Here is a 27,593-nt window from a genome sequence, read left to right on the forward strand (position 1 = left end):
TAATGTGCCTGGGAAGGCAGCAGATGATGGCCCAAGCGCTTGGGTCTCCGCCACCCACATGGGACACTTGATGGAGTTCCAGCCTCTTGGTGTCGGCCTGACCCAGCCCCGGCCATTGTGGCTATTTGAGGAGTGAACCAGCAGATGGAAAATCTCTTGCCCTCTCTTTATCACTCTGGCTTTCAAATATTGTAAGTGAATCTTTAAAAAAGACATGAGAGTACTTCAAGAAGTTCACTAAAAATGGAATTAAGAGAAATTATTTTGGTGCCAAAATTATTTGAAATCCATGCATAGTTTTTTTTGTGGTATACATTTTCTGTGAACTTTTTTGAAGACCTCTTGTGAGTAAATTTAGTTTCTGCTTGGAGATTCAGGTTTTGGCAAGGGCTCTGCATGTCCTATCTTTGAAAAGCTCCGCAGGAGGTTAGGATGCCCAACCAGGGCTGGAACTCGCTAGTCTAAGCACAAACAGGGTCTGGAGGCCTCAGCACAACTCGGCGGCTCCACTTGTACCTTTGTGTCCTGCTGAGTGACAATCAGCCACACACCACCGTGCAGCCACAGGACAACAGGCAGGTTGATTGCATATAGGGAACATACACATCACTTCTTTGGATCTGTGAGTTCACTGCTCAGGGCTGATTTCTAAAATAATGCTGTTGAAAATAGACCAAAATACTGCACAAGTAGAATTCTGTTTTAATTACTGCAATTGACCTTTTGGTGATGTCATTTCTAGCCTCTGGATCAGTAATACGCTCTAGCAGGCTTACACCATACTGGCAGTCACCTTTGGCAAACTTCAGGCCCTATAGAAACATTTCATGTAACATAATAGATTTGAGTGAGCAATCGTGATTCCACTGTGTGTGTGTGTGTGTGTGTGTGTGTGTTTATGTGTGTCTGTGTCTTGCCACAAATTGTTGCTTGAGGCAAGAGATTGGTAGACTATATTCATTTTTTTTTTTCACCTGAAAAGTTGATGCCTACCACAATAGACCAGAAACTTAACCCTGATTAATCCCAAATCAGTAAGCCTTTGCTTTAGGGTTGAACAGATGGCACTGCGCCTGGCTACAGAGACTCCCCGTGAGTGGGCGCCCACCCCTCGCAGCCCTCCCCTCACAGTCTCTGTCCTCTTCAACTCACCGGACACATATATTATAATAGACTTCTCAGGCCATTAGCAGGCAGCTGGGTAATAAATGAAGCAGCCAGAACTTGAACCGGTGCCCATATGGGATGCTGGCATCATAGGCAGCAGCTTTACCTCTATTCCACACTGTTGGTCCCTAAAATAGATTTCATTTTTCCCCCAAAGATTTATTTATTTATTTGAAAGGCAGAGTTACAGAGAGGCAGGGGCAGAGAGAGACAGAGAGAATGTTCTTTCATCTGCTGGTTCACTCCCCAAATGGCTGCAACAGCCGGAGCTGGGCTGATGATCTGAAGCCAGGGGCCAGGAGCTTCTTTCGGGTCTCTCATGTGGGTGCAGGGACCCAAGGACTTGGAACATCTTCTACTGCTTTCCCAGGCCATAGCAGAGAGCTGGATTAGAAGAGGAGCAGCCAGGACTAGAACCGGTACCCATATGGGATGCTGGCACTGCAGGTGGCGGCTTTACCCGCTACGCCACAGTGCCAGCCCCTATAACAGACTTCTTTAGACTCCTTTGCATAATGTCATTTCTCTCTCAGGAGCTTCCAGAAGCTTCCTGGCATCAATCGTTTCTAACCCCCCGAGTTAGAAGACTTGGCAGTTAGACTGCCGCCATCTTTGTTGTTTTTCAAGGTAGGCCTCTCCCTGACTACAACTGGGCCAGCGTAATTCATAGTCAATACACGACAGTGCCCATTCTGCCAGACCTTGATGCATTTCCTGCTTCTGCCTTGAACTTGGGTGGCTGTGGTCAGCAGAGCTGGAGCTGTATTTCCAAGATTTCATTTGACTTCATCCCAGAAACAGCCATGGCGAGATGAACCCCACCCCTATTTCCCTCCATTTGACCTTGGCAATGTGCATGTAGGGCAGGGAGTCCCTGCTCCCATTTGCATGCTCCTTCGCAGTGTGAGTGGAAATTCACCTTCAAGGAAAGCTTCCTAGAGTGAATTTCATGTTACACAGAGGAGGGGACTAGCTTACCTACACCTTTCTCATTAACTTGGCACAGCCATAACGTGTTATCTGCACTTATTTCACATCACTGGCTGGACTGTAACTTCCACATGACAAGTGTTTTGTGTCGGGCTGCTTCTGTATTCCCCAAAATCTGGTGAGCAAAAACCAACCGTGCTGCTGCTCTGACGAGGGAAGTGGCCTGCAGCCCTGCCCAGGATGAAGCCCCGTCAGACTGTGGGTGTTCCTGGGGCTGTGAGAAGGTAGGATTCCTGCACCTGCTCTGAGGTGAAGCTGAGAGAGTCAGGGCGTCCCAGCTAGGTGGGGGTGATGACAGGAAGCCTCAGGGGTGCAGCGCCAGCTCTGCCCCCATTCCAGGGAGGCTCCCATCCACTAGCTCCCTTTCCCTGCCATCTTGCAGCCTCCTGCTGTCACTTGGCCACACATGCAGTGAGACAGAGAAGGGACTGTTTATTGCTATCCAAGGGGAGCATACTATGAAGAGGGCTGTCTCCACTTGCCAGCTTGTTCAACTTCTCAATCTCCTGAAATTGCAACCAAAGTATTCAAGCTTCTCTGATTCAGCAAGGGTTTGGCCACAGCTTTTTGCAGTATCAGACTTCCTGAGAAGCCCCAGGCCAGAACCTACCTGGAGAGGCTTCATACCCTGTTCACACCAGTTAACATTTAATCTGCAGTCACCTTTTTTCTCCCCTCCCCTCCCCTCCCCTCCCCTCCCCTCCCCTCCCCTCCCCTCCCCTCCCCTCTCCTCTCCTCTCCTCCCCTCCCCTCTCCTCTCCTCTCCTCTCCTCTTCTCTTCTCTTCTCTCTTTTGGCTTTATCTTTCACAGTTTTTTTGTACTTTTAAATTTTAATTGTTAATTAAAATTAATTAAATTCTTATTACTTTAATTTTTTAATTAAATGAATAAAATTAATAACATTCTAAAATTTTAATTAATTTAATTTTTAATTCAATGTGGTTTGTAGACATAATTCTAAGAACATAATGATATTTCCTTCCTCCCTCCCTCCCTCCCCGTTTCCCTCCTACCCACTTCCCTTGGCCATTTCTGTCTGTTTTTCCATTTTTGAGATAACACTGTAAAATTACATTACAGCAAAAAAGAAAAAAAGAAAGAACTGTCTGTGTTATCAGTATTGCTGCAAATATAGTTTTGTAAAACTCAGCCATTTCAGCTTCAATCAAATCAATTGGGAGGCTGTGGGCTTTTAAGGAAGGCATCAAAAGCTTTCAACAGATTGTAAAAATATTTCATCTGAGCATTTTACAACCCTGGCCTCCTTCTTCCACTAACTCTCTACTAACTCCCCCGCCTTCTCCCCTGTAAACCATGTAGCTGACCAATATTACTGTATAAAATAAAGGTGGAGAGCAGGTATTGGGCAAAACGCTTGTTCTCCGAATCAATTAGACAAGGCTGGGGCTGGCACTGTGGTATAGTGGGTAGAGCCGCCTCCTGCAGGGCCGGCATCCCAAATGGGTACCAGTTCACATCCCAGCTGCTCCACTTCCAATCCAGCTCCCTACTAATGTGCCTGGGAAAGCAGCAGAAGATGGTTCAAGCCCTTGGGTCCCTGCACCCATGTGGCAGACCCAGAAGAAGGTCCTGGCTCCTGGCTCCTGGCTCGGGATCAGCCCAGCTTCGGCTGTTGTGGCCATTTGGGGAGTGAAGCAGAGGATAGAAGACCTCTCTCTGCCTCTACCTCTCTGTAACTCTGCCTTTCAAATAAATAAATCAATCTTTAAAAAAAAAATAGATGAGGCTTCCCTAGGATGGAAATTAAATTCCCTTCCCCCACGTAAATTTCATAATTTCATGGAATCTCTGAAGACCCCCCTCAGCTCATTGAACTAAATTGCACAATTCTGGACAGTTAACCGAAGACCTGGGTGCTTGCCTCATGGCTCACAGGGGAGGGGAACGTCTTTCTTTTCTGCTTTCCTGTACTTAATAACTGCTTTCATCACTTCCCCTTGTTTTATCCTTATATTATATTCACATTGATTATTGTTTTTAAACAGTTTTAATACATTCACACAATCTACCATTGCTTCTCTAACACCTGGTCCATGGCCCGAAGCTGCCACCTTCTTGGGTCACACACAACCCTAATGTCAGTCGTTAACCCAGCAGACCATCCTGGTCACAGTTCCTGGACATGGGAAACAGGTCTCAATAATGAGTGCTTCTCATTTCATGTGTGTTCCTTTGCAGTAACTGGTGAGAAGGTCTGCTCATGCCCCTTACACGTGCCCTTGTCTCTTTGTGATAGAAAAAACAACAAAAATGTATTTGGAAAAGGCAGTGACCCCCCAAAAAAAATCAGAAGAAATAATTTAAAACTCTTGTGCCCTAGAAGGGATGCGTCTAGTGAGAGAACAAAAATTTTGTGAAAGATTGAAAAAAGAAAAAAAAAATCCCTTCTACCAAGTGGCTTTCTAGGGAATTGCTATTGCTGTCTCTTTAAATGTGGTCACCATTTTGGGACTCAGTCTGGGAAGCGACACTAGGAAGTGACACTAGCCAGGAGCTGTGAGCCTCGGGGTCTCCTCTGGAGAGTCAAACAAGGGTCCTATTTCTTTTACCCTTAACAGGTGATTGCGAACACCATCAGAATACTATCAGTGTTAAAGCCGTTGGCCATGTTCATTCAATACGGAAGAGTTGGAAAGAATCTGTAGGCTGGATGAACCAGGCACTGACAGAGCAATCAGGCAGGCTTGACTTCTTGGTGCTTACAAATAACATTAAGGAAGAGATGGAGGCTAAATTCCAGAAAGAGTTCTGTCTTTGTTTTCTACAGAGCATACGGACAGTGCGGACAGAGTAACAAGTCTCTCTAACACATGCAGAAGAACTGTAAGCTGCCAGGAATCCGTGCGCGCAGACATTGAGCACGTGGTGCTGTCTTGCTCCAGGCTGCATCTTAGGGTCTCCCATTGTCCCTTTGCCTCTACTTCTTTACTGATTTTCCTCTTGAGCTTGTTGCAAACATTTAGCATCTCATATTCTCCCTTATGACAAGTAAGATGTCGGTAAAATAGGCAAGATTCCTACTGTTGATGTTGTTAGAGCCAGCGGAAGAAGCTTGATGTTTTAGCAGGAGAATCTCTTGGAAGCCACCTCTGGAATTTGGCAGTGAAGTGGCTTCTGCCCAGAGTGAAGGTGGGCTTCCCAGGTTGTGTGGGGGCTCAAAGGCGGTGATGACATCCTCCTCTTATTTGGACTTTTTGCCAGTGTCAGACAGGAGGTGCTTGTTGACTAATACATCACTAATCTGTATTTACATTACTTTGTGCAATTTCTGCTCAGAACTGTAAACACCCTTCAGTATTTTAAGGGTTAGCATCAAGCAGGCTACAGCCGTGTGGGTTAAGAAGCAAAAGCTGCGGGTTCCACCTCTGCTGTCATATTTCTGAAAAACTCGTTGCTGTAGGAGGGAGCTGATTGCATACAAATTTCAGTGAAAGGAAATTTCAGTGAGGCGTTATTTCATTGTAGCAGGATTTAAAGCATCTTAAACTCATATTCTGAGCCTTCGCATTCTATTTGTAGAAGGTAACCATCAAAGGTGAATGTCAGTTCTGTTTTTCTGTACCTAGCTTGGGGATGTGATTTTAGAAACCTGGATTTGCTTTTATTCCTCCTACAGCTTGCAGGCTGCAGTAGACTTTGCTGATGTTAGGGTTCTCTGGCTGTGTTATTCCTCTGCTTTGGGGTCTGTTTAAGGAAGCTGTGCATATATGTCTGTAACCACCTTGGTGAGAGCCTCAGTAGAAATGCTATTGTGAGTATTATAATGATGAGGTGTGGTTTCTTCCACCCGTGCATTCAAGAAGGATTTTAAAGATAATGAATGCATCGCAGGACAGTTTGGGGTCCTCAGCCAAAGAACAGTTGATGAAAACAGTATTGGCCGCAGGAGGAGCAGTCACCATAAGGCTCCCTGAACTTCCTCCCCAGAGGTCTGAAGTGAAGGCACAGCTGGAATTAGAAGTGCGGTGGTTGAGGGTCAGCAGGAGTGAGATGGAGGTTCCCAGACAGGCTTCGAGAGGCTTTGTCTAGCCAGCGATGCTCACTCTAGAGTCCCAAAGGTGAGCGAGAAGCAGCCAAGTGAAGCCAAGGGGAAGGGTGTTACCATCAGTGGGACAGAGGAGGTAGGTCCGGGACACAAGTAAGCCTGGTGCCTCGAAGGATCTAAGGAAGGGCAGTGCCATGGGGGAAGCAGCCTGAGAACGGAGGTGCCTGCGGGAAGGTGGAGACCAGAGTCTGAGGTTCTGTTAAATTCAGCTCAGGTGTTCGAATGCTGCAGAACAGGGGCTAGTCCCCGTTTCCAACACACAGCCGCTGGGGGGAGAGGGTGGAGAGTGACTCGTGTGTGCTGGGGGGAAGGGGTGGAGAGTGACTCAGCACTTGGGCCATCCTCCACTGCCTTCCTGAGCCACAGCAGAGAGCTGGCCTGGAAGAGGGGCAACCGGTACAGAATCTGGAGCCTTAACCGGGACTAGAACCTGGTGTGCCGGTGCCTCAGGTGGAGGATTAGCCTATTGAGCCACGGTGCCGGCCTCAATAGACATTTTTCAAAAGAGGAAATCCAAATGGCCAACAGACACATGAAAAAATGTTCAGGAGCACTAGCAATCAGGGAAATGCAAATCTAAACCACAATGAGGTTTCACCTCACCCTTTTTAGAATGGCTCACATTCAGAAATCTATCAACAACAGATGCTAGCGAGGATGTGGGGAAAAAGGGACACTAACCCACTGTTGGTGGGAATGCAAATTGGTAAAGCCACTATGGAAGCCAGTCTGGAGATTCCTCAGAAACCTGAATATAACCCTACCATACAACCCAGCTATCCCACTCCTTGGAATTTACCCAAAGGAAATTAAATTGGCAAACAAAAAAGCTGTCTGCACATTAATGTTTATTGCAGCTCAGTTTCACAATAGCTAAGACTTGGAGTCAACCTAAATGCCCATCAACAGTAGACTGGATAAAGAAATTATGGGATATGTACTCTATAGAATACTATACAGCAGTAAAAAATATGAAATCCAGTCATTTGCAACAAAATGGAGGAATCTGGAAAACATCATGCTGAGTGAAATAAGCCAGTCCCAAAGGGACAAATATCATATGTTCTCCCTGATCGGTGACAACTAACCAAGCACCAAAAAGGAAACCTGTTGAAATGAAATGGACACTATGAGAAACAATGACTTGATCAGCCCTTGTCCTGACTGTCAAGTAACAACTTAATACTTTATCCCTTTTAGTTTTTTTTTTTTTTGTTCTACTTAATACTATTGGTTGAACTCTTTAATTAACACACAATTATTCTTGGGTGTTTAAATTTTAACTGAAAAGTGATCCCTGTTAAATATAAGAGTGGGAATAAGAGAGGGAGGAGAGATGTACAGTTCAACATCATTTTTTCCAGATCTGAGAAGAATGTCTTTGGTATTTTGATTGGTATCACATTGAATCTATAAATTGCTTTTGAGAGAATGGACATTTTGATGATATTGATTCTTCCAATCCATGAGCATGGGAGATTTTTCCATTTTTTGGTATCCTCTTCTATTTCTTTAAGATTTTGTAATTCTCATCGTAGAGATATTTAACATCCTTGGTTAAGTTTATTCCAAGGTATTTGATTATTTTTGTAGCTATTGTGAATGGGATTGATCTTAGCAGTTCTTTCTCAGCTGAGGAATTGCCTGTGTATACAAAGGCTGTTGATTTTTGTGCATTGATTTTATACCCTGCTACTTTGCCAATCTCTTCTATGAGTTCTAATAGTCTCTTAGTTGAGTTCTTTGGAACCCTAAATAAAGAATCATATCATCTGCAAAGAGGGATAGTTTGACTTCTTCCTTCCCAATTTGTATCCCTTTAATTTCTTTTTCTTGCCTAATGGCTCTGGCTAAAACTTCCAGAACTGTTTGAATAGCAGTGGTGAGAGTGGGGATCCCTGTCTGGTACCAGATCTCAGTGGAAATGCTTCCAACTTTTCTCCATTCAATAGGATGCTGGCCGTGGGTTTTTCATAAATTGCTTTGATTACATTGAGGAATGTTCCTTCTATACCCAAGTTGCTTAGAGTTTTCATCATGAAAGGGTGTTGTATTTTATCAAATGCTTTCTCTGCATCTATTGAGATAATCATATGGTTTTTCTTCTGCAGTTTGAAATGTGGTGTATCACATTGATTGTTTTGCAAACATTGGGTGGATGATCTTTCTGATGTGTTGTTGCATTCTGTTGGCCAGAATTTTATTGAGGATTTTTGCGTCTATGTTCATCAGGGATATCAGTCTGCAATTTTCTTTCAATGCTGCATCTTTTTCTGGCTTAGGGATTAAGGTGATGCTGGCTTCATAGAAAGAATTTGGGAGGATTCCCTCTTTTTCGATTGTTCTGAATAGTTTGAGAAGAATTGGAGTTAGTTCACCTTTAAATGTCTGGTAAAATTCAACAGTGAATCCATCTGGTCCTGGGCTTTTCTTTGTTGGGAGGGCCTTTATTACTGTTTCAATTTCTGTCTCAATCATGGGTTTGTTTAGGTTTTCTATGTCTTCCTGGTTCAATTTAGGTAGGTTGCATGTGTCCAGGAATCTATCCATTTCTGATAGATTTCCCTGTTTGCTGGCATACAAGTCCTTGTAGTAATTCCTGATGATTCTTTTTATTTCTGTGGTGTCTGTTGTTATGTTTCCTTTTTCATCTCTGATTTTATTTATTTGGGTCTTTTCTCTTCTTTTTTTAGTTAGTTGGGCCAAAGGTGTGTCAATTTTATTTATTTTTTCAAACAACCAGCTCTTCGCTTGGCTGATCTTTTGTACTTTTCTTTTTTTGGATTCAATTCTGTTGATTTCTTCTCTAATTTTAATTATTTCTCTTCTCCTACTAGTTCTGGGTCTGGTTTGCTGCAGTTTTTGTAGATACATGAGCATTGAAAGCTCATCTATTTGGTGCCTTTCTAATTTCTTGATGTAGGCACCTATTGCTATAAACTTTCCTCTTAACACTGCTTTTGCTGTATCCCATAAGTTTTGATATGTTGTGTTGTTATCCTCATTTACTTCCAGAAAGTTTTTGATTTCTCTTTTGATTTATTCTATGACCCAGTGTTCATTCAGGAGCATGTTGTTCAGTCTCCATGTGTTTGCGTATGCTCTAGGGATTCCTGAGTTGCTAATTTCCAGCTTCATTCCACTGTGGGCTGAGAAACTACATGGTATGATTCCAATTCTTTTGAATTTGCTGAGACTTGCTTTATGGCCTAGTATGTGGTCAATCCTAGAGAAGGTTCCATGTAAGGCTGAGAAGAATGTAAATTCTTTATGTGTGGGATGAAAAGTTCTGTAGATATCTGTTAGATCTATTTGGGCTATAGTGTCGATTAAATCTGTTGTTTCTTTGTTGATATTCTGTCTGGTTGACCTCTCTATTTCTGAAAGTGGAGTGTTGAAGTCCCCCAATATTATTGTATTGGAGTCTAAGTCTCCTTTTAAGTCCCTTAACATATCTTTTAAATAAACTGGTGCCCTGTAATTAGGTGAATATACATTTATAATAGTTACATCTTCCTGTTGAATTGATCCCTTAATCATTATATAGTGCCCCTCTTTGTCTCTATTAACAGTTTTTGTGTTAAAGTTTATTTTGTCTGATACTAATATGGCTATGCCAACTCTTTTTTGGTTTCTGTTGGCATGGAATCTCTTTTTTCAGCCTTTCACTTTCAGCCTGCATGCATCTTCGTTGGAAAGATCTATTTCTTGTAAGCAGCAAATAGATGGGTTTTGTTCCTTAACCCATTCAGCCAATCTGTGTCTTTTAACTGGAGAGTAGTAACTTTGCCTTGCCATTTTCCCAAAGATATTTCTAATATATGCTTTGAACTTCCTGTGATCTTTTACTGGGAGGTTTTCTTCCTTTACCTTCTTTCATATTGATGGCCATGTTTCTGTGTTTCTGTGTGCAACACATCTTTAAGCATCTTTTGCAGGGCTGGATGAGTGATGACAAATTCTTTCAATTTCTGTTTGCTATGAAAGGTCTTTATTTCAACTTCATTCAGAAATGAGAGCTTTGCAGAATATAATATTCTGGGCTGGCAGTTTTTCTCTCTTAGTACCTGGGCTATGTCTCGCCATTCCCTCCTAGCCAGTAGGGTTTCTGATGAGAAGTCTGCTGTGAGTCTGATTGGAGATCCTCTGAGAGTAATCTGATGCTTCTCTCTTGCACATTTTAGAATCTTTTCTTTATGTTTCAGTGTGGTGAGTTTGATTACAATGTGTCGTGGTGAGGATCTCTTTTGGTCATGTTTACTGGGGGTTCTATGAGCTTCCTGTACTAGGATGTCTCTATCCTCTCCAAACCCGGGAAGTTTTCTGCTAGTGTCTCACTAAAAAGGCCTTCTAATCCTTTCTCTCTCTCTCCATGCCTTTAGGAACTCCTAGAACCCGAATGTTGGGCTTTTTAATAGTATCCTGTAGATTCCAAATAATAGTTTTTAGATTTCTAATTTCCTCTTCTTTTCTTTGGTTTGACTGTATCCTTTCCTGTGCTCTGTCTTCTAAGTCTGATATTCTCTGTTCTATCTCACTGATACTGTTTTTTAAGGTTCTCAAATGTGTTTTTCATTTGTTCCATTTAATTCTTCATTTCATTTTGATTTATCTTCAATATCACAATTTCATGTTCTACTAAATTCCTCATTTCATTTTTATTCCTCCTTAAGATTTTATTTTCATGAGAGAGATTTTCTATCCTATCCGGTATGGATTTCTGTAGTTCATGAATTTGTGTTTTGACAACTTCTAGTTGTTCTTATCATAAATTTTTTGAAATCCATATCTTGCATTTCTTCTATCTCATCATCTTCATAATCTTGTATTGGAGTGTCATGTTCATTTGGGGGCATCATAATGTCTTCCTTGTTCTTGTTTCCTCAGTTTCTGCATTTGTTGTTTGGCATTGTAGAGATATTCTTTGGTTTCTTTTTTTTTTCCTTGCTGTGGTGGCTTTTCTCATTATACTATGACTCTAGATTAAGTGGATTGTCTGCTTTTGGTGAATCTCTAGAGGCTTGTGGTGGGTGTGACCAGAGAGCTCTGTTCAGTTCTGTTCCTCAGGGTTAAGAGTGTGCCAAAGGTGACACACCCAGGTTTGGTGTGGTAAATCTTTCTCTCTCTCTCTCTTTATTCAGAAGGGAAGTAATTCTGCTCAGCTGAGCTATTCTCCTTGAAGGCAATCTGCCTGAGCGCTAGCCCCAGTGGGTATAATATTCGTCTGTTCTGTCCCAAGGACCACACCAAGGATCTGTGCAGCCCTCAGTGTAAGCTCAGATTCCCTTGCAATGTCTCTCACCTTGTAACCAAAATCCCCTGAATTTGTGGCATCTCCTACCAAGAGTACGTCTCAGGCACACTGTGAGTTTTCCCACACACCCTCAGTTTTTTTTTTCACAGTCTCAGTTCATAAGCTCCACACATTCACTAGGTCTTAACTTCCTGTTATTTCTCCGCACCAGAATCAGGTTTTTCTGCTTGTCTGAGGGTGAGCACAGCCCTGAGCTGGCACAGCTGTTATGTATGTCCAAAATGGCACCTGCTGTAATGTTTTCTCCACCTTTATAAAGTGAGTGGAGAGAGAGAATCGTGTCCATACTGGTCCCTTTTATTTTATTTTTTTCTCTCCTCTAGTTAGGTTGGTAAACTTTCCCCCATGGGGCTTCAAGCCTTGTTCCTTCTAGACTCTTCCTGCTGCTTTGCTGCCAGTGTCTCCAGCTACTGAGGTTTCACCTCACCTCCCTTTCCAGCGCTGGTGCGTAGACTTGGCCACTGGGGTCCCAAGCCATGGGCACCCGTGCCCTCCACGTAGGTCCACCATGTCCCACTAGTTCCAGAAGAGTTTCCTCTGCAGTTTTTCCCCTAACTCTTCCCTGAGATTACAGTATCTCCACTTTTATTAAACCATTTTTTCCCAGACTATCAGTGTGCTCCCTCCCTATTCTGCCATCTTGGAGCTCCTCCGAAGTGAGTTTTGATAATCTTATTTTAAGATTGTGGACACTGACCTCATAAAGGCAAAGGGCTTGCCCAAGGCTAAACAGCTACTGAGGCATCAAAGAAGACCTCAGGCATGGAGGATACTAGAATTTATGTTTCACAAATGAGTGAAAGTTCTCCAGAAACATTTTCTTGAGGCCATGGGGATCGTAGTCAGTGCAGGAAGAACTAGAAAAAAATTCCTCCTTCAGCATTTTCTTTCCACTGTGGGTTGGTGCAGGACAATAAAGAAGACCTGTCATGTCGGAGTTTGGGAGGCAGTTTGGAGGCAGATCAGAGGATAGCATTACTTCTTTCCACAAGGCATTCTCTAGTGTTCAGTCTCCTAGTGCCCTGCTTTTTCTCAGTGCTTGCCCTTAGGGTCCCCTAATTTCACTCTCAGTGTTGCTGCGGGCAGCTGGGACAATGGTAGTGTCAGACCATGTGCTACCTGTGTAATTCCACGGGTCTCTGCATCTCTCTCACGGTTCACAGAGACTCCAAGTCAGGACCTTTCCCTCCACCCTAAGACCCTTCATCAATAGCAACTCTTGACAGGCAGTTCATTCCATTTGTGGTTCTTAGCAAAAATTCTTGGGGGTGGCGGAAGGAATCTGATGGGCACAGCTCATCTTTTTAAGCCAGGACACACCGGAGATCACCAGCCCATGGGTGGCCCATCCTTGCTTCCAGTACCACTCCTGGACCATCAGTTGTGAGGCAATCGTAAGATCTGCAAAGGGCTGCTCTGGTACAGGCTGGGCAATGGAAAGGGTGGGTTCCCTCAAAGTGGGGTGTGGGCATAGCAGAGATTTTCAGGATTGGTCTGTCTAGCTCTATCCAAAAGGGAGAACCCTCTAGTAATTACCAGCTGGGTTTACAAGGACAAGGGGGCATTGTGGTGGGGGTTGGAAAAGAAGTTTGTGGAGGACAAAAAGTTTTAATTGGCTCTTGAGGTTGTGGTTGGCCCAGTATGTTGGTCAGGATTCTCCAGAGAGGCAGAAGCCATCTACTGTGGAAACTGGCTTACATGATATTGGAGGCTGACAAGCCCCATGGTCTACTGTCTTCCAGCTGGAGAACCAGGAGGTCTGATGGTGTGGTTCAGTGCAAGTCTCCAGGCTTGCGAATTCGGGGATCTAATAGTGTTGCTCCCAGTACAAGTCAGAGGCCCGAGAACAAAGCAGTGATGCTGCTGGTGGAAGTCCTGGAGTCCCAAGGCACGAGAACCAGGAGGTCTGGTGACCGGGGACATGTGAAGATGGGTGTGCTAGCTCGAGAAGAGAGAGACAGAATGTGCCCTTTCTCTGTGTCTTTGCTCAAAGCACGCTCTCGACATGGTGCCCACCCACATCCGTGAAGGTGGATCTTTACTCGGTCCCCTGACTTAAATGCTAATCTCTTCCAGAGACTTCTACCAACACACCCAGAAATAATGTTTGGTTAGTTATTTGGGCATCCTTTGGCTCAGACTGACATGGAAAATTAGGCATCACAGTCTGTAAGGAGAGGGCTGTGGGCAGAGTGTTCCAGGCAGGGGAGAGGGCAGGTGCAAAGGCCCAGAGACTCGGTTTGAGGGAGCTCAGCACGCCCAGGAAGAGCAATATGGCTGGAAATCCACTCTGCGGGCCAGTGCAGTGTGAGATGGACCTGGAAGGTAGACAAGCTGGACTTGCGCATTTTGGCTAGAGGCGGTCTTAACACCACATGAGCATCAGGAAGTGTGAATGATCTTTGTTTGATTTCCAGTTGTGCTGAATAGGAACTGTTTCTGGCATTTACGGGGTGAAAAAGTCCTGCCCTGTTGCCGACAGGGCCTTCACTGGGAAACACTGGGTTAGACTGTGAAGGCCCTCCAGTGAGTCCGGGGAGTTTAGGTTTTAGTCCCAAGAAAGGTGGTGAGTGAGAATAAAGGGGGCGAGAGAGGCTTCCAGAGTTTGGCTTGTGCAGTTGGGCAGGAGGTGGATTCATCACTGGGGAGGGAAAAACGGGTGGAAAATGGCCAGAAAGATGATGAGCTCATAGTGCACGTGTACATGTAGAGATGCAGTTGCCCCAGAGTGCGCTGGGAGGCGCCGCGTAGCTCAGGAGAGAGGTTGGAGAATGGAGGTTAGAGGGTGGGTGCTGACTGGGAAGTCCTCCGTCGTCAAAGCTGGGGAAAACCACAGGCATCACTAGGAGGGAGTGTGCGTGTGGGGTGATCCACGGGCAATGTTGAAGCCCAGGCAGGCTTTCCTGCTCCCACTCAGGGTGTTCACAGGAAATACCAATTAAAATTAATTTCGATGTAAGTAAAAACATAATTAGGAAGATAAATTTGCTGCCAAAAATATAATGAACTCCAGAATGAAATGTAAAATATTTTTAGCTCACTGATACTCTTATATAATGCTTTTCCTTGATTCTACGAAGCCTCGGGAGTTAGAACAGGAAATATTTTCAAGATTTCAAAGAGGTTAGTAACAGAAAAATAAATAAAATTAGGTCTTACTCCTCTTTCTTAAGGGCTCCCTCTCATTTTGCTCAAATAATTTTGAGTGTGTCTCTCATCCCTCATTTGACTGATGGTTTGATGACATACCACAGAGGAATGTCTTTTGCTGCTTAGAAGTAAGTAATATGCCAGAACACAAGCTTCATCTCTCCTCTCTCTTGTCATGGAAATGATATTTTCCCACTCTCGTGAATCTGAAGCCTGCCTGCCCAGATAGAAGGAGAAATGCACTGTATGATTTTTAAAAAATTATCTAGTGATTTCAATATTAAATTCCCGTGGAGAAAACAGAACAGCTTGAGTTATTGGTATAGCTAGTTACAAAGAATAGTCATTGGTTAAGATAATACATAGATTTTTTTTTTTAGTGATAAGCAAAATAGCAAAGTTTAATGAAGGGAAATACACCTGATACACCAAGCAGGTGTCTCAGGGAACTGAGACCACAGTCTGCATTCGGACCGGAGTTTTGATGGATGTGGGTGTGGGCCCACCGTTTCTACCACTCCCACCTTCTGGGATTTTGCTGGGTGGAAGCCTTCCTGTGGGGAGCAACTCAGACTAGACTAAGTTACTGGAATTAAGACTTATTCTATGCATCTGCTCTCCCACAATATGGCGCTGAGAAGGGAGTAACAGCTTCTACACAGCTGCCTCCAGTTCAACCAATAAACAGCAGGACCTGCTCCTGATTGGAGGAGAGCAGCGTACTCGGCGTGTGGGTAGCAGAGTTGGGATTGGTGGAAAAGGACTATAAAGGAGGAGAGAGACAACATGCACCAGGAACATTTAAGGGGAACATCTATCTGAAGGAACACCTGAGCAGCCCCCGAGAGAGCCGGCTGGCGGTGTGCCGCTCCCCCGCGGAAGTGGGGAAAGTGGCAGGGGGAACTGCCCTTCCACGGAGGTGGAAGGGACGGTAGCCAACCCGGGAAGAACCAGCAGAAAACCCGGGAAGGGCCGAGCAGACAAAAGAACAGCGCAGGGTCCTGTGTCGTTCCTCCACGAAGAGGGGGAGCGACATAATGGTGCCGTGACTCGGATATGAAGCCTAGGCAGGGTTCAGTGTTGCTCCTCCATGAAGAGGGGGAGTGACACCTTCCTGGGTGCGGAATTCCTAAAATTCCTCCCAGAACTTTATCAGCACAGTGTCATTGGACCTCATGGATCCCTTAGATGTTATTTTCTTTTCTTTTTTTTTTTTTTTTTGACAGGCAGAGTGGACAGTGAGAGAGAGAGAGACAGAGAGAAAGGTCTTCCTTTGCCATTGGTTCACCCTCCAATGGCCGCCGCGGCCAGCGCGATGTGGCCGGCGCACCGCGCTGATCCGATGGCAGGAGCCAGGAGCCAGGAGCCAGGTGCTTTTCCTGGTCTCCCATGGGGTGCAGGGCCCAAGCACCTGGGCCATCCTCCACTGCACTCCCGGGCCACAGCAGCGGGCTGACCTGGAAGAGGGGCAACCGGGACAGAATCCAGCGCCCCGACCGGGACTAGAACCCGGTGTGCCGGCGCCGCTAGGCGGAGGATTAGCCTAGTGAGCCGCGGCGCCGGCCTTTTAGATGTTATTTTCAATCACAATATCATTTGTTTTCCTCACCAGCTCTTGAGGACCCAGTGTGCCCCGTGCTAGTTAACTTTGTGTTGCTCTAACAGAGTATTTTATGGTAGGTCAGACATAAAGAAAAGAGGCTTGACTGCTGATTCTGGAGGTTCAAGAGCATAGTGCCAGCGCAGCGTCTGGTGCGGGCCCCGTGTTGCATAGCTTTGCGTGGCAGAAGCTCATGCAAAAGCAGCATGTGCCAAAGCAGCAACCCCACAGTTAGTGTGATGGAGCAAAGAGAACACCAGAGTGGTCAGGCTTGCTCTTCTGTGACAACCTGCTCTGCAGGCACTGATCCAGTCCCTGAGACCTGGCCCACTCCTGCCGACAGTATCAATCCACGACTGAGGGTAGAGCCTCCATGACAAAGCGACCTCCCACTGGGCTCACATCTTAAAGATGCCACCACCTCCACCCTGTCCCAGTGGGCACCCAGTGTCTGGCCTATGTAGAGATTTAGGGAACAAAACTACATTCAAAACATAGTAACCACCTAGAAATTCTTGGGAAAACTCAGACTGGCTTAGATTTTCAGATTGTTTTTTACTGAGTTGATTCAGATTGTATTACTGGGTTTCAGTAGACTGGAGCTCTAGCTGTTTCTTAATGCAGTATTTGGCCTGCCTGTGGGTCTTTCCTGGGGAGTGTATGAGCACAAGGATTGATTAGGAGTTTTCCAGTTGTCTGTCAAAGCTGAGGGTCCATTTATAATTTTTTAAAAAAATGTATTCATTTTACTCAAAAAGCAGAGTTACAGATAGAAAGAGGGAGAGACAGAGGGGCTTCCATCCACTGGTTTACTTCCCAAATGGTCACAATGGCCAGGGCTGGGCCAGACCCAAGCCAGGAGCCAGGAGCTTCTTCCCAGATGTCACAATGCCAGCCGCATCCATTTGTAATGGACAGTGCAGAGTATCTCTACTCCAAGTTCTTGCCAGAGAATGACCTATAACTCACTGTGAACAGATTCTTATCAAGAACTTTGTTAGGATAAGAGTTGGTGAACTCAAAAGGCTTCCATAGCCTTGGAAACTCATGACTGGAGCATAGGGAGATTACTGATGCCATAAACAAGAGTGTCAATTTGTAAAGTCAACAACAGGAGTCACTGTGCACTTACTCCTCATGTAGGATCTCTGTCCTTAATGTGCTGTGCATTGTGATTTAATGCTATAACTAGTACTCAAACAGTATTTTTCACTTTGTGTTTCTATGTGGGTGCAAAGTGTTGAAATCTTTACTTAATGTATACTAAACTGATCTTCTATATATAAAGATAATTGAAAATGAAAAAAAAAAAAAAAAGAACTTTGTTAGTAAAATGGCGCTGACTTACTTGTGGCGCCATCTCACCCTAGATACCATCTTAGGCCCTGGCCCCTGTCGCCAGCTGCATGATAGTCTTTGGCCCTAAACCTCATGGTCCAACCCCTGGTGTCAGCTCCACCCCCACCCTAATGGGACTCACTACTCCTACCTGTCTACCCACCCCCTGGAAAAGGGATATTGGGACCTGTTTCCCAGACACGTGCTCTCTTTCTCCTTCTTCGCCCCTTCCCTCCGGTCTGTTGGGTTCCCCTCAGTAAACCCCTTCCCTTATTCTGGTGTTTGGTGTGTTTTGTGATGGCCTTACAAACTTAGTTGTGAAAAATAATGTTCTCTGGGCCCATGCTGTGGCATAATGGGTAAAGCTGCTGCCTGCAGTGTCAGCACCCCATATGGGTCCTAGTTTGAGTCTTGGCTGCTCTACTTCCTATCCAGCTCTCTGCTGTGGCCTGGGAAAGCAGTAGAAAATGGCCCAAGTTCTTGGGCCCCTGCACCCACATGGGAGGCGCAGAAGAAGCTCCTGGCTCCAGACCTTGGATCAGCCCAGCTCCAGCCGTTGCGGCCATCTGGCTAGTGAACCAGTGAATAGAAGACTTCTCTCTCTCTCTCTTGCCTCTGCCTCTCTGTAACTCTGACTTTCAAATAAATAAATAAATCTTTTTAAAAATAATTAAAAAAAGAAATTTTAAAAAAGAAAGATAATATTCACGTAGGGTTTTCCTGAAAATATGTATTCCATAGTGTCCCTAAGTGAGTGCTACTCAAAGTGTCATCCTCAGATTTCCTTGAAATGTCAACAGGTAGTCCATGAAAAAGTGATCAAATTATTTTCTGAAACTCTAGATGAGATGAAATTTCTTTCCTGAAAGACTTCTTAGGGCATTTAGTACCCGTCACTTGCACATGTAAATATCCGAATAAGAAGGATCTGCGTATGGAGTATGTCTTACGTGTGCTTGAGTGCTGAGCTCTTTCCTTGAAACACTTGACAAGGGATACTCGCATGTCTTAGCACCCACCCTGTTCTAGATGTTCTACATTTTATTTTGGCATCAAGCCAGGCCATCAGCATTTTGCATACCTGATTACATTACTGTGCTTTCCTTGTCATAGAATTACTTTGAGTTTATAGTATGTGAATAGTCTATACTGAAGAACATGGTTTAAAAATAACCCCTTGGGGGCCGGCACAATGGCATAATGAGTGAAGCCTCTGCCTTCAGTGCTGGCATCCCATTTGGTTGCCGGTTCGAGTCCGAAATGCCCCACTTCCAATCCAGCTCCCTGCTAATGTGCCTGGGAAAGCAGTGGATGATAGCCCAAGTCTCTGGGCCCCTGCACCCACATGGGAGACCCAGAGGAGGCTCTCAGCTCTGACCATTGTGGTCATTTAGAAAATACTGTAATGGATGGAAGATCTCTCTCTCTCTCTCCTTCTCTCTCTCTCTCCCTCTCTCATGCTGCCTTTCAAATAAATAAGTATTTTAAGAAAATTTACCATTGTATCTACTATAGAGCGGCCCTGGTATTCATTGTCTCTAATTCTATAGATGTGCTTCATTTGAGCAACTTTGCTGTTTAAATCCTGTCCACCAGAAATCTTAGCTGTGATTTTTTTCCCCTTAGCTTTGACCGGTAAGAAGTTCAGGGTGAAGTCTGCGGCCCACCTCCAGCAAGGCTGGGTAGCTGTACTTGTAGAATCTGCACTCTACACACATTTGGCTTGGTTTCCGTGGGATTTCTGTACTTGATTTATTTTCCATAGTTGATTTCTGAATGTAAAAAATCTTGTCCATCCATTCTTTCAGTAAACATGTGGCACCTCCTATGGCACAAACAGTGATCTAGTGCTGTAAATAGAATGATGAAAAATATATGCAAGGGCTTTATCCTGCAGACCTTGTAGTCTAGAGGAGGATACAGGCCAGAAAATATCCAGAACCTTGTATCTAGAGGGCTGAAGGACTTGATGGGGAAGCACGAGAGGACAGCTAACTCCTGTGCAGAGCCTGGGGACACTGTTCAAGCTGCTGTGTACAACCGTCAAAATGAGCTTCTTCCCAGCACCGTAGTCTACTGATTGCTTTCTGTCTTTCCTTTGTCGTCTGGTCAAGCGCCTTGGTGTCTGTCCTTTATTCTAAGCTGCATAGTGCTCCAGCGTGGGATTGCTATGTTGGTTTCTCCTGCTTCGATGATTGTGCCAATTTCTGCTGTTAGTTCCCGATAAGAGATTCTGCAACACCTCACAGCCAAACAAACCTGGCCTTGAATAGTCCGTGTTTCTAATAGCTCACTGTCTAGGGACCCCTCCATATCCAAGCCAAAGAGAGGGTACAGAGTGAGAAAAGACAGGCATGAGTGCACATATTTTGGACATACCTGCTTTTAGTGGGAAGAAGTAAGAATAGACAAAGAAAGATCCAGAGAAGGAGTTGTCAGAAAAACAGCAAGGCTAGGGTGGGGGTGGGGAGGATCCAGCTGATTAAAACCCTGAAAGGAGAGGTGTTTTCAAGGTAGCATTCCAGTGCTCCAGAGAAGCCAGCAATGTTGAAGACTGTCATGCAGCCCTTGAATTTGGTGATGTGATAGTTAATGACAACCCCCAAACAGCAAATTCAGCTGGGTGACGAGGCTGCAAAGAGTTAAGGATTATACAATACCATGTCATTGTGGGTAGCGAGGCAGTGGAAACAGCAAGTGTGGGCTAGCCTCTTGACAATTTGGGGAGTAGAGAGAAAGTGAGAGGTAGGGTGGTACCTGGAGGGAACAGCAGGGTCAGGGGAAGGTTGGTGGTTTCTTGAATGGCCAAATGCTTCACCCATATACATCTCTCATCACAAAAGGCTGATGAAATGCAGCTCCGCCGCGGTTGCTGGGCACTGGGGTAATGCATGCAGTCAACACTCTGAAATGCTTCTTGAAAGAGCACTTGAATCATAACCTAAATTTTTGGGAGGGGCAGTGACTTCTTATCCGCCATATCTTGATCAAACCTCAGATAGTCTTAACCTAATATTTGACAAGTGAATAGTTTAAACTCATTTGTTGAATCGTTCCTTTGCAGTGGGGTAACAGCCAAACAGTGACAACCAAACAGAGAGTTTTGCAAGCAGTACCCCTGTGCTGGCGTCAGCAGCCCAGGGTGGCAGCCCTTCGGGACGAAAGTCATGGGTGTGATACTGAGACACTGGAGGGAAAGCTCAAAGGGTGAGGAGAGGCCCCAGCATCGTCTTATGATACAAGTACAGATTATAGAACAGGGCTTCAGGAGCTAGCTCAAATAAGTTCCCAGTAATTTCTGAACCAGCTCTTTCTCCCTCCCTCTCTCCCTCCCTCCCTCCCTCCCTCCCTCCCTCCTTCCCTCCAGTTCTGGCCTACCTCCATGTGGGCCGTGAGGCTCAAGTGTGCCTACACACTGAGATCGTTCTGTTCCCAGTGAGGAAGCTGACAGAAGACTCCCCCCAGGTTCTTTGCTTGGTTGCTTCGGGCTGCTGCTACTGGGATGGTCTCGGATGCCTGCAGCTCCTGCCTGTACTCCTTCTTTGCTGAGTCCTGGCTTCCTCTCATCCCACAGCAGGTGCCTGCCAAACAAGGCCTCGTTTCCTTTATTGCTCACCCGTGGGGCTCTCTCCACACCCTGACACCACACCTGTCATCCTGACCCTGCCTGTCTCTCCAAGAACCAGTGCCTGCTCCATGGAACAGGGCAAAGCTGGTAATCAGGTCAAAGCACCTTAGTGAGTGCTTACTAAGTGCTGGGCACAGTTCAACGGCTTCATATGCACTATTTCACTTCACATCTTAACAACTCTTGAGGTAATGAGAATGAGGAGGTGTATCAGGCAGGTGAGTGGTGTGTCCAAGGTGTGAGTCTTGAAGTTTCAGAATAGCAGGTCAACCTTCAGAGCCCATGTTCTTAGCCCCATATTATATTACCTTCAGTGTAAGTGTAGATGAAGAAGGCCACGAGCACAGACAATTCGTCTACACCTTGGAGTCAGAAGCACAGGCAGATGCTGGGTAAGAGGAGAATCAGAATCCAGGCACAGATTGTGAGCACCAGGCCCACAGCCTCAACACATAGGAGGAAGCTTCCTCCCAGCCTAGGCCAAAGAAGAGCTGCTCCTACAGAAGCCCCAGCTCGGGGTGGCTGTGCGGGGCTGGAGAATTAGGAAACACCTGGGAGGAGAGGGCTGACTGCCCAGTCCGATAGCTGCCATTGTTTGCCTTGGACCAACATTCAAGACTTCATTATAGATTGAATTGTATTGCTCCTCAAAACTCCTTAAGTATTAGCCCCCAGCACAATAATGTGAAAGCAACGTTATTTAGAAATAGCATCGTTGTGTATGATTAAGTGCAAACGAAGTAAATAGAGTGAGGTCAAATCCAATATGATTGTTATTATTAAAGAATGGAATTTGACATAGACACACACACACACACACACACACACAGGGAGAGCAGCATATGAGGATGAAGGCAGAGATAGGAGTGACACATCAGCAGGCCATGGATGCCAAAGACTGCGAGCTCAGAGAGAGGCATGGGACAGTTTCTCCCTCACAGCTCTCAGAAGGAACCAACCCCACTGAGACCATGAGTGTGGATCTCCAGGCCCCAGAACCGGGAGACGATGTATTTCTGCGGTTTCAGACACCCCGTCTGTGGCCCTTTGCTTCTGTACCCATAGAAACCAGTCCACATTTTAACCCCAACATCCTGACCCCGTGCCCAGCTCAGTCACAGCTGAACGGGTCCAGCTGTGGTTCACACTCACACGTCAGCAGACTCTCACAGGTCCCCTCTCTCACGTGGCGGAGACCCTGGACCAAGCAAGAAGGGAAGGCAAAGGAGGGAGTGTCAGGTGACAGATGCAGGTTAAGGCTTTATTTGTGGACTTAGCACGGACTCCACTGGCACTGCTCCAGCTCCACCTGGCAGATCTTGTCATTGCTCTGTCCCTGGCAACACAAATCTGTGCCTCCCTCATTTAAAGAAGCAAACACATCGCTTACAGCTCAGTACATATCCATATGCTGTGTTGCAGAGCAAGTGGACTAGCTGGACGGGCTGTGTGTCATTCTAGAGGAGATGCTTGTTCTACGTGTGCCACTTCCCAGACTGGATTTTTCAAGCTGTGTGGAGATCAGAGAACTTGGTCGTTACGGAAAAGTCCTGTGAAAATAAAGTAAGAAATACATTCTAAAGACAGATGCTGTTTAAGAATTATTTCTTTGTTAAAACAGAGAGAGAGAGAGAGAGAGAGAGTGCGTGAGAGCGAGCCCTACCATCCTCTGGTTCATTTCCCAAATGCCCACAGTAGCCAGGGCTGAGCAAGGTTGAAACTGGGAGCCAAGAACTCATTCTAGGTTACAGGAATCCAATCACCGGAGCAATCATGGCTGACCTCCAGGGTCTGCATTCTCAGGAGACTGTGGTCAGGAGCTGGAGCTTGGCATCGAACCCAGGTACTCGGGTATGGAAGGCAGGTATCCTACTGATGTCTAACCACGAGGCCCAAAGCCTGCCCCTTGTGCTTTCTGTTGAAGCTTTGTATACTGCTTGCAAGGATCCACTTTAATGACAGGAGCTTTTGCATATGAGCGATCTGCATTCTGACCTTTCTCATTGTCTTTCCCACCATTTGCCTTAAGAGAACCCAATGTAGAGGCATGATAGATTCTTGATGGGGGGACGTATCCAAATCATCATCTGGGAATGCCTGCCGTGGTGGTGGAATCTTAGCAAATGGGATGCTGCAATCTACAAATCTACGTTAGTATCTCTGAAGACTTAGCCGTCTCACCAGTGCAGTGGTCATAACCACCCCGTGAAGTCCACGTGCACACAGGGATGTGAACATCAGCCCTGCCGCAGCTCCCAGCCTCAGTGATCACAAGCGGACCAGCTTCAAGGTTAAGCAATCTGCTGTGACTGAGGCTCGAACACAGTGGGGGTTCACACTGTCTCAAATCCACTTTTCTCTGGGATGGAAGAAATAACCCAAAATCCGGTCGAGTGAAAAGGCGTTTAGGCTTTGCTTTTCTTTTAGCCAGCACATTTGCCATCAACAGCCAGGACACATGTTCCTTCCAGTGGAAAAAAGACTTCTCAGGGGTCTAAGAGGTTGAGCTCATTGTCCTGAACAGAGGACTGTGAGCAATTCAACCTCTCTCTCCTCGTTTCCAAAAGATGGACTTGTACTCAGTAACCTCTGCTTCTAAAAGTTCACCATTTTGCCTTTAATCTCCAAAGTTTAATGTGATTTAACAAAGAATGTGGGATTTTTTCAGCATATTCTCAAGTAATCATTTTAGACATCAGAGAAAACCAACTGTTACTGTCACAGGGCATGCTCGCTGTACTTTTCCCCATTATCACTTTGTGATCTCAGCATCTTGCTATCCATGATCTGATTAACATTGAATCAAACATTTGGATGGTAGTAACACAATAATGCAATATTGGTCAGCACCCACAATCGCGAAGTCAGTGTTGGTCTGGCAGCTGCTAGTGGCAGTGATTTGGGAACCGGGCAGGGAAGGAGGACATAATTACACAGGTAGGGACCGATTCTTTGTTTCAATTGTTCTGGTAGTTTCAATGGAGTCTTTGTAACATTCCAGCCCAGAACTTTTGTGTCATTTTCTTAGGTGTTGCCAGAATGCCTGCCTTGCTCCATCCCAGACAAAAAATGTTTCACTGAAGATCAAAACCACTTTTATCTAGGAAGTCCACGGCAGCGGCTTATTACTGTCTCTAGCATTCGTGAAATTAAAGGTGTGGTATTAAATATTTTCAGGAGCGGAGGCTATGTCCCTTTTGCCTTTCACAAAGTGGGACACACAAGATGGCTCTGATTATGCGCCGGTTGCATGGGACGGCCAAGGCTTTCAGTGAATGGACTTTCTGCCGACAAGCTCTGAAAAGCCTGCGTGCTTTGGCCCTTAGCCCTTGAACATGATAAACGCTGGCCATGGATAGCAGCCTTGAAAACCCTATGGCCCATAACAAAAGGAGCATTTCCCCCCTTTCCAGGGTCAAACGTATGCTGTATACTTCCCTGGCAGCCCTGACCAGACAAGTTCCTTTCATCGCGCAGCATACAGAAAGCCTGTAATTATCAGCCCCAGGTAGTGGCCACCTGCTCATGAAATACACAGAAATGAGGGAAAAAATCGTGGAAGAATCTATAGCAAGAATGCTCCTTTTGAATCGGCACTGAGAGGCTCTGCCTGGCTGGGTTTTAGAATAGATGTGACTTTTAATCAGCCTCCTTTTGCTTACTGAACTGGCAATTTCAGAGGCAGAAGGGAATCATACACAGACAATTATGGCTTTGGGAACTTCCCTTTGCTAACACGCTCAGCGAGGGCACAGCGCCACGGAACTGCATACTGCTTGCTGTATTCTCTGGGCTGACCGCGGCGACTTTCAGAACCTCTGCACACTTGTTTAGTATCCGTTTGCGTGTTTGGTGACGTTGTGGGTGCTGGCGTGCGCTGCCCACATCCCTTTTGAGGACGGAGGGACTGTGTTCTCCCAGCTCTCAGGAGTGCTGCCTGCTCAGTCCCTGTCCAGGAATTACTGTGAGCCTAAGAGGACTGCTTCGCGCAAGCTGATTCCTTCTGACTGTGTTAGCCTATACCCAGTGCTGGGTCTATCGAGGGGTAAAGACTCGGTCATCTGAATTCTAGAAAGCTCTAAAGGGTCATCCCAGGTCCAGTGGTAACCTAGGGCACTGACTGAGGCTTCTGCTGTGAGTCAGAGTTCACCTTATCGTTCTGCCCCATCTCGTCTCTCTCCCTGCTTCACCTGAGGGGACTTCAAAATGTTCATGGGAATCTTACATTAACTTTTTTTTTATTTTTATTTTATTTGTGACAGGCAGAGTGGACAGTGAGAGAGAGAGACAGAGAGAAAGTCTTCCTTTTCCATTGGTTCACCCCTCAATGGCCGCTGCGGCCGGCACCCCGTGCTGATCCAAAGCCAGGAGCCAGGTGCTTCTCCTGGTCTCCCATGGGGTGCAGGACCCACGGACTTGGGCCATCCTCCACTGCACTCCCTGGCCACAGCAGAGAGCTGGACTGGAAGAGGAGCACCCGGGACAGAATCCGGTGCCCCGACCGGGACTAGAACCCGGTGTGCCGGTGCCACAGGCGGAGGATTAGCCTATTGAGCCACGGCGCCGGCCACATTATCTTTTTTTTTTTTTTAAAGATTTATTTATTTTACTTGAAAGGCAGAGTCATGTAGAGGCAGAGGCGGGGTGGGGGAAGAGAGAGAGAGAGAGATATGAATCCTCTATCTGCTGGCCCAGTCCCCAGACGGCCACCATGGCCTGAGCCCGTTGATCTGAAGCCAGGAGCATCCCCCGGGGCCTCTACATGGGTGCAGGGGCCCAAGGACCTGGACCATCCTCCACTGTCCTCCCAGGCCACAGCAGAGAGCTGGATCGGAAGTGGAGCAGCCAGGACCCAAACCGGCGCCCACATGGGATACTGGCACTGCCAGCAGCAGCTCCGCCAGCCCCACATTATCTTCTAGCTCCATTTTCCATAAGCCCTTTAAGGTTCTCTTATAGGTGTTATTGCCAACTGAATTCCCCAAATAAACTACCTGCATTCAATCTAATATATCTTTAGAAGAATTATATTTAGCCTATTTAAAAAAAATACTGTACAATTCAGATGATTATCAGATACTTCAACAACTGTCTCAGATTTAGACTCATGGGACAAAGGATCCAGCAATCCATTGCCAGCTGCCCATGTGATCCTAGCCTGCAATGACTGGGGCTCAATGAACCCACCGAACTTTGCGCACTCTCGCTCTCGCTTTCTCAAACCCTATGCCTTCCAAATAAGTTAACTAAATAAATTTTAAAATGTTTACAGCAGGGTTGAATGTTTGTTGGATGGGATGTCTGCCTCCTCTGTCCCTGTATAGGAGAACTTGGGTTTGAGTCTCAGTTGCCTCCTAATTCCAGTTTCCTACTAGTATGCACCCGGGGAGGCCGCACAGCGTGAGTCAAGCAGGTTGGGTCCCTGCTCCTCATGTGGGAGATCTGGATTGAGTTTCTGGTTCCTGGCTTCAGCCTGGTTTGGGCCCTGCCCCAGCTGTTGAAGGCACTAGGGAGAAAACCAGCAGATGCAAGATCTCTCTCTCTCCCGCTCACTCTCTCTCTCTCTCTGCCCACCCCACCTTTCAAAGAAATAAAATGAATATGTAAATAGATTTAAGCTTTGTCTGCAACTCAGGATTATGAAAAGCTGAGGGGCCGGTGCTGTGGCGTACCAGGTTAATGTGCCACTTGCAATGCTACCATCCCATATGGGTGCAGGTTTGAGTCCCAGCTGCTCCACTTCCAATCCAGCTCCCTGCTAATTTGCCTGGTAGAGCAGCAAGGGATGGCCCAAGCTCCTGCCTCCTGGCTTCAGCCTGGCCCAGCCCTGGCTGTTGTGGACATTTGGGGAGTGAACCAGCAGTTGGAAGATCTCTCTCTGTGTCTCCTCTCTCTCTCTAACTCTGCCTTTCAGGTAAATAAATAAATCTTTTCTCCCTCCTCTCTTTCTTTCTCTCTCCGTTTCTCTCTCTGTAACTCTCGACTTTCAAATAGATAAATAAAATCCTCTAAAAAAATAGATATTTTTAAAAAATACAAAAAAACTTAAAAAAAAAAGAAAGCTGAGACTCAGCTTTCTACCCACACATAAGACTTAAAATACTCTCTGCCCAGCATCTCCCTTTGAGGTTGGTCAAACGACACCTGACAACAGTTAGGTCGGGGAATCATTTCAAGAGATGATTGTGGCTATGGTTAATAACAGTGTATTATATTCTTTAAAAATTGCCAGGAAGATGGGTTTTAAATGGTCTCACAACAAAAAAATAAGTTTGTGAATGAGACCAGCATTGTGGCACAGTGGGTGAAGCCACCACCTGCGACAGCAGCAGCCCATAC

At 45.8% G+C, this 27,593-nt stretch overlaps 1 long non-coding RNA gene across 1 annotated transcript in view; it reads left to right on the top strand.

Moving 5' to 3' along the window:
- The window catches only part of LOC149123005 (uncharacterized), a 63,061-nt gene extending 40,251 nt beyond the window's left edge, over window positions 1–22,810 (top strand). The window contains exon 4 of the long non-coding RNA XR_016217411.1: window positions 22,677–22,810. This is a non-coding gene — a long non-coding RNA (uncharacterized LOC149123005). The remainder of the gene's footprint in view (window positions 1–22,676) is intronic.
- The last annotated feature ends 4,783 nt before the right edge of the window (window positions 22,811–27,593 follow it).

The sequence above is a fragment of the Oryctolagus cuniculus genome, chromosome 12 (genome assembly GCF_051225735.1).
Source record: "Oryctolagus cuniculus isolate XC-2025 breed Fujian yellow rabbit chromosome 12, ASM5122573v1, whole genome shotgun sequence".
Taxonomy (NCBI): Eukaryota; Metazoa; Chordata; class Mammalia; order Lagomorpha; family Leporidae; genus Oryctolagus; species Oryctolagus cuniculus.